Below are 13,025 nucleotides of genomic sequence, written 5' to 3'. Positions count from 1 at the left end.
ACCGGCCCAACGTCATAAAGTCAGAGTACACAGTGTAAAGAGGAGTCACATCTGCATTGCTTCTCATCATTATTTCTTTTCTTGGAGTGTTTGTCCTCTTGGAAGGCCAACACTAATGTTAACTAGTTTTGGCTCAAAAATGGTTGTCATTCCTTATAAGCCTTCAGCACATGAGTGGTCTAAAACTGCACTCACTGCTCAGTTAAATGCAAAGTCTGTGGCAAAAGCTCAGCCCAACCCTGCTACATCATAATATAACATATCAGTTGTATGAACTGTTAATTCATGCTTAACAAGAAAGCCAAAACATAAATCATTAAGTATCATGTTTGAAGTAGACTCAGGCTAATTGGTTTTTATTTATAGAGATTAGAAAACTCTGTTAAATGTTTTTACAATGTAGAAGTTAAATGTCACATGAATTTATTGACCACTTTTCAAATACACCCAATATTTGATGTGTCATTTTTAAAATGAATATCAGACAGATTTCAACACACTTTTTTTTTTTTTTTTTTTTTTTTACAGTACCTTGTAGTCATTGTGACCAGTGTTGCCAACATATGGCTTAGCATACATTTTGTTGGAATAAGTGCACAACACATATTGTGAACACAACAACCAAACAATATCTATATTTTGTCCAAATGAAAACTCAGATGCTAAAATGCGAACTTCAGCAACCATCTACCGTTAGCAGCTAAGCTAACTACCTACATAAGCACAAAAAGTTACATATTATTAGATTGCTAGCGATATAAAGACACATTTAAATACTTAGTCAGTAGTAAGCTGTTCTTTTGTTTCTGTTAGGACTGTCACCTCAGTTAATTTTAGAGGAAACTAAGAAAACTCTGCTATCTACCAGGTCAGTTTTTACCAGTGCTTGTTAGCAGTGAAGGCTAGGAGCTCTTCCTAGTGTTCTGTTGGCCAGTGTTTAACTTGCTGCCCTAGCATCTTGCTACAGTTTCTCTTTTTTTCTTCAGTTAAAACATACAGTGAATATAAATATTCATTTACGTTTCTGTCAACAGTGGCTGTTTCTTTCAGTTAATCTGCAAATGCAGACTTATATTGAAACACAATTGAGAATTCCCTCAGCGCTAGCCTCAATTAAAGACAATTACACACTGTGCTCAAATTGAATGCACTAAAATTGCTTAGCAGTGGTTAGCTCTGTTACCTCCTTCTCACCAAAACTGAGCAGCATTCGAGGCACATTGAACAAACATCATGCCCTTTGAGGGTTAGGTTAAGTAAAGCAGTTAGTAAAGATTATAGTTTTCCACACAACAAAAAGGCACAAAAATCTCAGTGGTCCAAGGCACTCAAGGATGCCACTATGTTGGGTGGCTGCTGTCTCTGTAGGAAAACAAAGGCTCAGACAGCACAAAATATTTTGAGCACTAATCATGTGCTGTCACAGTGAGCAGCCTCTGAGCCATTCATCTGTTTCTTCTTCCTCTGTTTTTTGTTGATGAAATTTGAGTTCTGTCTTTTTCTGATTTGATGACTGTTGCCGCCAGTGCTAACTACTGTGTTTTTCTTTCATTTAACCGCAGTAGCTGTCTCCATAAACATAACAGACATAAGATACTGTGTGGCTGTATGTGATTTAGCAAAAGAGATTTTACATAGTTCATATATAGATGATTGATTTCAGTAGATTGTTACTTTGAATATTAAATTCCAGTTTGTCTGTACTGTACATGTGGGTCTTACACCCAATACCAGGGTTTCATTTGGCTAAAAAGGCTGAATCTGCTGCATTTGAAAAGGGGATTATAGGATTAATCGTCATCTTTTATGGTGAAATATACTCCAAGTTAGGATGATGCATTGTTCATCACACAAGCAAAAGACATATACTTTTTCAGAATGGCTACCCTCAAAAGTAACTGTTGTTAAAAATATTGAGCGTATAAGAGAATCCACCTTTTGGGGTAAATATCTGTCCTAGCTGTTGTTATGCAAGCAGAAAGATGAAAGTAGGAACGTGATAAATGTGGAGAAACTAATTTGCTATTTTCACACCTGTGTACCTGGCCAATCATTACGGAAAGCAGGTGTAGCTGTCTACCTAAAACTGTTGGATTATCTGTTTTGGAAATTTATGACACAGACTGTCTGCACATCGGAAAAGGAGCTTTTCACTGCTTTCAGACCATCCAAACAAAATTCCAAAATACAATAAATTGGCCTTTAATTCTCCAGATTAACCTTGTCATTAATTAGGTTTTTGGCTTTCCTCCTCCAGTGGAACTTTGGAAACAGGATAAAAATTTATTGACATTGCTTCGACAGTCTGCTGCAATAACTTATAAACATTAGAAATATATTGCTGCTTTAAAGCAACATTTATCTCATATAGAACTGCAAGGGAATCTTCAGTTAAAAGAGCAGTTGGACATGATTAACATGTCCAGCTCTGGTATAAATCTGTGTTTCAAAAACAACTGTTTTATATTCCTGGAAATCTTTGGTGAGGAGGACACAGACATTGGTGGATGACATTGTATTTTTGGGTTGATGACGGGTAAGCTAAAGCTAATCTATTCCATCCAACAGAGCCAGACTTGATTTTGGCTTCCAGTCGATGGTAGACCCATCAGAGAAAATTCGTCCCTCTACCCTGGACTTGTTTTTTTCAAAGATAAAAGCTATTGCTTAAATATATTTTTATAGAAATATATATGTAATGAATATAAAATAATATTCATAAAGCCCTTGCTTTTTTCCCATGCCCATATTGTTGATAGAACTACTCTTCAGAGTGTTTTAAACAGCTGCAAGCTAGTTGTCAATTATAAGGCTATCTGTTAGGAAAAGATAGGTGGATGAATATGGATTACAGAGTGATGAAACCCATCATTCACCCCCTTTCTCCCTGCATGCATTGCCTCTATTACAACCCCATTGCACAACACTGGGCTCATACTTTGTTCCTTGTAAACTTTTACTGCAGAGCCAAAAATGTGTTTGCAGATGCATTTATGACTTGTTTACATTTTGGGCTTATCTGTTGGACTTGCACGGCCAGAGGGGGATTTTAGACAAACTGGATACAGCAGTTTGTGAGGAGAGTGATAATGCTGCGGTGAGCCTCGCTGCCAGGAAAAATAAAACACACTGCATGACTAATACACATGTCATACATTCCCAATCAATGGAGGGGTTGGATTCAATGGAATATTCCACAAATCACATCCGTGCCAGATTCATTAGGTTTTTGTATCCACAGAAAATAATAGTAAGACATTCAAAGTCTGTATTTGAAGAAGTGACCCCAGGACCTGGGTAATGTTACTGGCCATTCTTGCAGCTGACGTCTTGCAGTTATGCAAAAAGTGAATACATTTGTTCCATTATTTTCCACGATTCAGGGACAGTGATGACAGCTGTCTGAAAAGTATCGACCACGCTGATTTCTCCCTTTTCCACAGCTCGGCTCAGGTCTGTCGACCAGTAGCTCTACTGTACCAAATACCTGCTAATAGAAGCAATAAGAAAACCAATTCATCTGCCCACACTGCTGTGTCAATTTCAATTCATTTCTGATGAGCTTCTCAGAACTTTATTTGCTGTTTGATTCTTTCCACTACAGCTCACATTTTAATCTACTCACTACTATTGGAAAAGCCTCATTTTAGCCAGACATGGAACATCCAGCCTTCATTCCAGTGTAAATTCCTTTGAATCACGTGATGTCCCACAGTGCCTTGGATGGTGGAAGGAAGAGGAGGTAAACATGTGAGAGGGCTGTCCAGAGGGCCTGCAGCAATTAACCAACAGCTCATACCGTGCCTTGTATTTATGGCTAATAACCACACACTTTTCTGTTTTCATCATCCAGGGATTCTGCTGCCACTTGAGGCCTCTGTGATCACTTTTAGGAAAGCTATCTGATAGTCCAAATTGTCCTCTAGCCCACATTAACATTACACCAGCCAAACCAAAGCTTGTGTTATATCATTTTCACTAGACCTCTCATCAAAGTAAATTGCCATGTCTTCTAGCGCCTCAAACGTCAGAATGACGTTGACAGAAATGCCAAACAGTATCATGCTCTGAGGATCATGTGCCTAATTAAAACTAAGGTCATGCTTTCTCTACAGAACACCCCATATTGCTCTTTGTCTGTGCTGTAATGTTCCAGACGCTTCCCTTTGCCACATCAAATAATTTCTCAGTTTTTTGAGCAATGTGTGTACAATTAGGTCATTACTGTGATGTTTTTGCACTGCAACTCCCATCATTCAAGTGTAATGTCAGTTCTGTGATGCCTTTTGTAGCCAAATATCCCAAGGAATTACATTCATATTTTCACACCTCATGATTTATAGTCATTGCCAATGCAGGAAGTAGTGTACCATTTATGCAGCATGGCAGTAAGTATGTGTGCAGTCTGGAGTTGGCATCCTGTCACAGACTTGCAATTAATGTTTGCTTTTTTATGCCAAGCAAGTGGTGTGGTTCTATAGATGGCAATTATGATTTGCCAGTTGGTCATTCATTCAGTGCACCACCTTTGTCCAGACTGAAATATCTCAACAACTAGACAACTCAGATAAATTGCTATGAAATTTTTGACATTCATGGTCCCCAGCAGATGAATCCTGCAGATTTTGGTGATCTCATGACTTTTGCTCTAGCACCAAGAACTCTTGGAATTTATGACTTTTAGTGAAATGTCTTCACAACTATTGGATGGATTTCCATGAAATTTGGTGCAGATATCCAAGCTGCCGAGAGGATAAATCCTAATGACTCTGGTGATCCTCTGACCTTTCAACTAGTGCTACCAGCAGGTAAAAGTTTACACTTATGCTGTGAAATATCTCAACATCTACCCGATGGATTTGCACAAAATATTGTACAGAAATTAATGGGTTCCCAGGTAATGCTTTCCAATACATCCTCTAATGTCAGGTTTTTCAGAATCATCATACCAATATCAGCGTTCTTGTCTGGTGACTTTGACTCTTGGAATTTGCGTTTCTGTAGGCACTCTTTCCATATGAGCTGTCACTACTGATCACGCAAACTACCCAGTCTCTCCTCGGTTTATTCCAAACAGAAGCATACAGTATTACAAAACACTTTCTGTATGCAAGAAAAGACAGGATGGCTTGCATTTGCAACAGTGAATGTAAAAGCTCTCAATTACCTTTGAGTGATAGTAAGTAGTAAAACATATTTATTTATATGAAAATGCTCCAGATTTTCACTTTAAACATTTTTTTCAGTTGCTGTTTCCAGACTTCTATCCGACCACCTGTCTATCCTGAGGCCAGGGGCATATTTTCCAACTGTATCAGCAAGCCATCCTGTCAGTTACATAATAAAATCAGTCTTTAATGCATGTCTTGGTCACTGTACTGCAACCTCGACTTCCTATTTAAGTCCTGAGAAGGTGGTCTCCTGCCCTGAAACTCATAAGATTTCTATGAAAACGAACTGTCTCACATACAGAAGCTAGAGTCGTCAAAGTGGCAGTCCTGCTGTGTGATTTAGTGGCTGCTGGCTGCAGGCACGCCACATATTTCTGCTTTAACTTATGTGACACAGATTTATTGTTTTAGAAGAATCAATTTGAAGCTGCTCTGCATGGACCCTTTGTTGTAATTGACCCATACGATCAGGCTGTAAGTCTTTGTGTGGCTCTCAGGGTTTGACTGTTGTTTTTTCAGGAAAATAGTTCCATGTGTTTCAGTGTTTTTACATAAGTCTGCAGACAGGAGCAGTTAGTCTTCAACATTAACCCTGCAGTGTGAAGTGCCAGTAGAAGATTTGTGTCATTGGACGATGGCAGTGGTCTCCTGTGACTAAAAAAACAGCCTCTACTGAGTTCCTTGTTGCTCTCACTCTGGCTGTTGTTTTTCCATTTCCTTTCTTTTTTCATATTTCTGATCTGAAATTTGTCCTCTATCTAGTGTTTGCTCCTCAGTGAGTTTTATAATAAATAATTAAATATTTGCCACTGTGCTCTCTTTTAGTTTACTTTCTACTAAATATTTAAATGAGAGTTTTACATTGTGTGTGGTGACTAAAATTAAAAACTTGTATCACAACTACAGTTTTAATGGTAGCTCTTCAGAACTGCGTTAAGCTTTAATCTGCAATAATAGATTTTTATCCACTTGGGCACAGCGTAATAATATGTAAGCACATCACACTTTACAGCACTGATGTGACAAACCTGTTAGCAATCAGTGGCTTATTTTCACAGCCAACAGAAACAGGCAACTTAAGCTTTTATTTGGAGCCATGTTTGTGTTCAGTTGGTGAATAAAAGTCCAATATTCACTCTTTTAACTCTGTTTTGGTCTCCACTGACTTCTGAGAAAAATACATGGCTCTACCAGTTAGTTGCTAACTTCTGTGTGTGTTTTGATGCTGGGCAAGTTGTGTACACTGAGCTATTTTAAGAGGGTTTTTTTTACAGAAAGCAGGTGCCACCTAGAGCTGAAACAATGCTGATGAGAGCTGTGAGATTAGTCAGTAAAGTCATGAGCCAGAAAACCAAAACAATGATGATGCTAAAGCTCAGTGGAGTTGAGGGAAACTGCAGAGTTGGATGAGAATTTTCTGTGGGTTAGTCATTACAACTCACCCCTTTCACATTACACCTAGTTATCTGATCTATCTAAAAATAATGATTAGAGCAGCTTTAAACATTTTAAGATCCCAATGGTCCTGAGAGTTAGATGATGATTCTGGTTTTGTAGCTTTAGCCATATGACTTTGTAAACCACCTAATTTGAAGGTAGAATCGACTGCATGTGTTTCCTACCATGTTGTACTGGGTTGCACAATTAACTCAGTTAGTATTACCATAACTTATAGAGATGATGGCAAAACATACAAAAATAAGATCCAAGTTGTGATAAACTAGAAGTATCTTTTGACTGTGTAAGAACTGTTTAAATTTTAAAATAGAAAAACTGATGGGATGTCAGGAAAATGTTCCTAGCATTCCTGTATTTACTAGCTAGGTTGGTAAATAAAAAAACTGTTATTCTATGGACAGAGCACACTTTTGCTGCTGTTTACTTTTGATTGGCCACTTCCTGTTGGTGGAGATGGACTCCTGCCATTGTCTCTACCTTCCACATTTTATGTGAACAAATGGGGGAAACCTATGAGGTCCCAGTCAGGTTGGATGGGCTGTTCTTTTCCATTTCAGCTTCACTTTGTCATTTAGGCTGATAGAAATATTGCCTATAGTGTATTACCAAACTTTGTCCAGATACAGATTTTCTAATATGTGCCAAGTCTGGCGACGCTCTTAAAATACAGTGACAGCATGGCTGCGTTGTAGAGTGGATTTCAGTTTCAGATGATACACTGTACATCACTGGTGCTGCATCTTGCTTTTGTTCTGCAGCTGTTTGGCAATTTATGTTTCTTGTGTCAGATAGCTTTGGAACATCACAGGGATGTTCTTGCATTGCAGAGTGCTTTATGAGGCTGTCTAATAGCTCTTGATTTATTGAGGAGGTGTTTGGCTTTGGAGGACTTTTGGTTGGTGTTAAGTTTGGCTGTCACACTATACAGTTTGGTTAGCAGGACTAGGTCTTTAAAACAAAACTTACTTCGCTGTGGTGTATTCCTTCAGACTGCCGCCTTATATGGTCTTTATTCACTAGGTTACAGGCTCATTATGTGTCTGCCTGCTTATTCACTTCACGCTCTACATAGTGAAGGTTCACACAGTCAAAAGCATCAACATTAGAGCACTGCGAAACTTGGACTGACTGCATACTGCCGCATAACGTCACTATCTATCAGTTATTGTTCCAGAAGCCTGCACATAGTCAATGCAGTAACGCTGAACTGCAAGTGACGCTCTGTTTTGACGACTCCAGGTGTTCATTTGCAAAAGTGTCACCCGGCATTTGCCAGATCCTCTCCTCTTAAGGATGGGCTAAATGATCCTGCAGGCATGAGTAAACTTTGGCAAAAGCTCTTTTAGGGTTCATTTGTATATTTATATGTGCAAGCCTATTCTACAGTGTCTCAGTAATTAAGGTCTCTCTGCATTTTTAGAAGTAAGAGAGCCTAAATTTTAGATGTTTGTCTTATCTCATTTCTGTCTCTCTTTAGAAGTTTAAAATAGAGACCCCAGAGTATGTTAGCATTAACCACATAGATAATATCAAGCCAAAAAATAAACTACTGGATTGGACTGTGGCTGTTGAGTTGAAGACATGTCATCACTCACCCAAAACAGCTTCATCAGTTCAATTCAATGATGGTGGTGGGGTGGGGATCCAGGCAATCAAAAGTAGAGGCCGAACAATACTGCATTTTTGAGGTGGACACTGATATCTATATTTGAGAGATAAATCAATGCTATAGTGGCCAATATTTGTTTTTTTACCATTACCACCACATGACCAGGATTCCATATATTTGGTTATCAAAGAATTGTGTCCAAGATGTACTGAGCAGTACAGTTTAGAGCTGAACAAAATTAAGAGTCTATAGCCACTCTAGCAGCTATGTGATTGCACAGTGGTGCTTTGAGCTAAATACTAATGTCAGCATGCTAACATGCTCCCATTGATAATGCTAACATGGTGATGTTTAGTAGGTATAATGTCTACCATGTTAACCATCTCATTAGCATGCTAACATTTGCTAATTAGCACTTAACACAGCTGAGGCTGATGGGAATGCCATTAATGTAGCATAAATTGGGTCAAAAAACAGTATTGTAAGTAGTTGATCACCAAAGTTAGCATGGTTCATCCTCTGAATGTCTGTACAAAATTTCATGGCAATCCATGTAATTAGTTGTTGAGATATCTCAGTCTGGACCAAAGTGGTGGGCCAACCAACTAGCACTGCCATTCATAAAGCCATGCTTCTATGAGGCTAAAAATGAGCTTGTACGCACTCACAACTTATTAACAATTTCCTTTTCCGCTAACATATGTGTTGATATGAAAATCGTAAGCTAATAATCACTTGTAATATTATATCCAGTTTATCAGTCAGGCTCTCATTTAAAACTCAGATTTGTTAACCTCTTGATGTCACACCAATCATAATGGTTGTTACATGACAGTCACATAGCAGAAAGGTTAGGGACCCAGGAGTTAAGGTGTGAATTGGTGTTGAAAGGGATGTTGGGGTGGCATTGTCAGTTGCTGATAACTGATTGAGACCACCTGTTCAGAAGGTACCAAAGTTCAAGTGCCTTTCCCAGGTAATGTCATGTACTCAGGAAGCCTGAACAGGTGTCTTCACACTTATCAGCCACTTTTACCCCTTTTCAGGCAGTTTCACACCAAAAGGCTTTTTGCCTGCTTGTCATAACACACAGGTGTAACTAATAAGATTAATAATTATTCCCTTCCATTGAGATGTCCCAGTCCAACATAACCACAGCCACAGATGTGAAATGTGCATGGAATGCAGTTATTATTGATGTTATTAATTACATGTGCTTTTAATTACTGTGCTTTTCCTACTATGACATGTCAAACTGTCAAAAGGTCTATTTAAACCGTTCTCTCGATGTATTGAAACAGTCCCATATGGGCATTCAGCAAGTAAAAGAACAGTACTGCACCCACTTGAGGCCAATTGGTGTATTTTTAAGTGCTGGATCAGTAATAATACCAAAGATTCCCTGAAATTGTGTCAAAATCCAGTCAGTAGTGTCTTATATAATGTGTTACAGATTGATAGCCACACTCAGTCTATAGTCATGCTCCAGAAATATGCAGGATAAAATATTTAAGTGAGACTATGAGAAGTCCTTTGAACAATGAACTCCTGCCATGTGTGCAGTCATTTGCAGGGATGCATAAAAGCAAACCCCATTTTCCCAGTATGGTACCTGTTATCCACTGTGTAAGGAAAGGGAGCTTTTCCAGTAAAACTACCCCCAACCTGCTCTGGAGTATCACTTACATTAAAGAACAGAGCTGACATTTATTAAGAGTCATTTTATGGCCCAGCACTCTGTTTCCCAGCAGTGTATTGCATTAGCTCTAATGCTCCTGAACAGCATGGTGTGCAATAGGGTGGATCTCTGGAAGCGGGAGTGAGGGGAGACAGCCTGTGGTCTAGGATACACTGGGCAACAGATAGATATAGATGGATGGATGTTAATTCAAGTCCTTTTTGCTAGATGAGCCCCCAGGAAACTAAATAACATGGAGATATATGACAGGCCTGTACTGCATGAACTGCACATTTTGAATGGTTTCCATTAATGGTCTGTATAGTTTGTCTAATGCAGTGTATAGCTGCCTATTTTCCACACGGTTGATAGAAGTATAGAGTATCCTTTATAGAGGTAACTGATCCTGATCTTGATCCTCCATCTATTCTTTATGCCAAAACCTCCACTGGTGTCATTGTCTGTTTAAACAGAGCACATCGTCTATGTAAAACAGGACTGTAGACACTAAGCAGGAGACAGAGGTTGAATTTAGTCTGCCTTGAGACATTTAGTAATATATGGCCGCTCCTTATAAATTAAACAAGAGGTAGCCTTTTTAAAAAGTTTGGCTGAAAATAATACACACATGTCCATATATTTTGGTTGCTGACATCACTTCCCAGCACAATTGTGAGTTCATCTGATAGTATGAGGCTTCAGCAGTCTGAGTTAAACAAATCAAGTGGGCATCTTCAAAGTTATAGCCTTTTTAGTTCAAAATTCCCTCTGTGTTTCTATTCCTCCACTGTGGTTCAGCAAGGACACACCATCCATGGGAGCACAGAGGGAATTAGGTACTAAATGGACTAGTACTCTATTTAAATAGACAACTGCTGAAGCCTCATATTAGCTGTTGCTGAACATTAGAATGCATTTTTACATTTGAGCTCTGTAGATTTTGTCTCCCATCACTTATACTGGAACTGTTTTAAGAAGAAATGTCTGCATGACCAGTATGGGGAGGAGAACTGATTGCAGCAACCAGTAACTATTTTAATTTGTGAGTATGTGAATATTGTTTTAAGATATACTTGAAAAAATGTAAACCAGTCCTCTGAAGCAGCATTAATTGATTTATTTATTTTTTTTTTTTGGGCAACTTGATAGCAGCGCAAAAAGCTGTGAACACAATATTGACACATTATCACCCTAAGTTGTTATGACAAATGTTAGCAAACAATTTCTTATTGACGCATCCAGCAGATACAGAGTAACATTAGCATTCATTTGGAGATGTGCTTCTTGCCATCTAATGAATATAAACCTTTACGTACAAAATGCTCCACTATGTGTTCACCAGCTAATCAAGTGTTTCCACTGAAAACAGCTGCCTTCTGCTACTGGAAACAAGGTGGATAAAAGCAGTGAGACTATACCAAAATGTTGCGGGCCATAAAACCAAAACAATCAGCTGAAAGGCGCTAAAAGAAAAAACAGAGCTGAGGGGAGCCACAGAGTTGGGGAATCATTTTCTGTGGGTTTGTCATTACCTTTCCAGTCACACCTAGTCATGTGACCAACTGTTTGTATTAAAAAAAATTGCTGCAGCTTTAAGGCAATTTGTTTCTTACATGTATTTACAAGTGTGACAGAAATGTCGCATTTTTGACATTTCGAAGACACCTGTTTTATAAGATAATAAGCAGTATGAACTTCAGTTCTTATCATGAGAACATTATCACTACTACTATAGAAACATACAAAGCTAACATGTCCAAAAAAAGTAAACCTGACTACCAAGTATTCATGTTTCCTTAGAATGTTTCAATGTAAAAGAAAATCATTTATGCATGTCTGACTGTAATTCCAACTGTACACATGAGGAAAAAGAGAGAGGAAAGATTGTTATGACATTTCTCTTGAATTTATTGAGAAAGCAGATTACAATAAATCAAATGTTGTCAAGCTTTTATGAGGGGGAAAAAGTCACATTTAATAAGATATTGTTTCAACATTCTCTTTATTGGCATATTTAAAAATCTTCAATAAATACAGTTAGCACTGCAGTGACAAGATGCTGTTTCAGTTTTGAGGATACATGCTGTATCAATATATTTACTGGATAAAGAACAAGTGCATGAAACTGGACAGGCACGCACACGCACAACTTTTATTTGACTTTGACTACTAAAAAACATTCGGGCTATGATAAGTCAAAGCAGTCAACGTAACAGTGTATTTTGGAGAGAATGAATCACATGTTTTCGCTACAAGAGATAGCTGGCATGCATCTACCCATGTGAGCATAAATCTCATGTATGTCACGTCCTTGCTATGCAAAAGAGAGAGGCAATGAAATTTATTTTCTCTTTCTGGCAAATTCCCCTTGAAGAAAGCTCAGCTTTGGAGATGCTCAGCATTTGAATAACTAATCCAGTAACTAGAAGACGGCGTTGATAATTTTTGTTAGCTTGCCAGGAGCTGTGTCTCCAGATACAAAATTAAATTAAGAACCCAAAATAAAAATCAAATATAAAGGAAATGAAAACTTCAATCCAATCCTGGATCCTGTCATAGCAGGAGGAGAAGGAAGTTTCCAAGGGTGTGAGTAGGTAGCAAATAAGTAAAATAAAGTTACATGAGCTAAAGAGGAAAGGCTGTAGGCTTTAGAGAAGAATAAAAGTTTCACTGTTTCACTTCATGCCCTTTCAAGCCATCTGCTCACCATTAAATTCTTGCTTCATCTCAGTGATCTGGCCACTCGGTCTGAATAGGAGTCTGTCTCAGCAGCCGCCCTCCCTTTCACACAAACAATGCACCTAAATACACCTGAATATACATGAGTGATTGCCCTGTAGGCATCCTCATAAAGGGGCAATGAGTAAGTGGACGTTCAGACTACGCCCTGTGTTAAAACAATACAGGTGTTTTTTCAGGTAGTGGTGAGACATTGAGGTCCAGTTTGAGAAACAGATCCATGAGTTTGTGAAATAAAACGCTTATCATTGTTAGTATGAACACTGTTGACTGTTGGGGGCCTCTACTGATTGGGGTCCAATTTATTCAAAACAGTTGCAGCTGTATCACTATTACTGAGACATTTTAAAGTGAGAAAATTTTAAAAATT

Source organism: Thunnus thynnus, chromosome 7, assembly GCF_963924715.1.
Source record: "Thunnus thynnus chromosome 7, fThuThy2.1, whole genome shotgun sequence".
NCBI classification, from domain to species: Eukaryota; Metazoa; Chordata; class Actinopteri; order Scombriformes; family Scombridae; genus Thunnus; species Thunnus thynnus.
The sequence above is the reverse complement of the archived record's forward strand: the minus strand, read 5'-3'. Positions refer to the sequence as shown.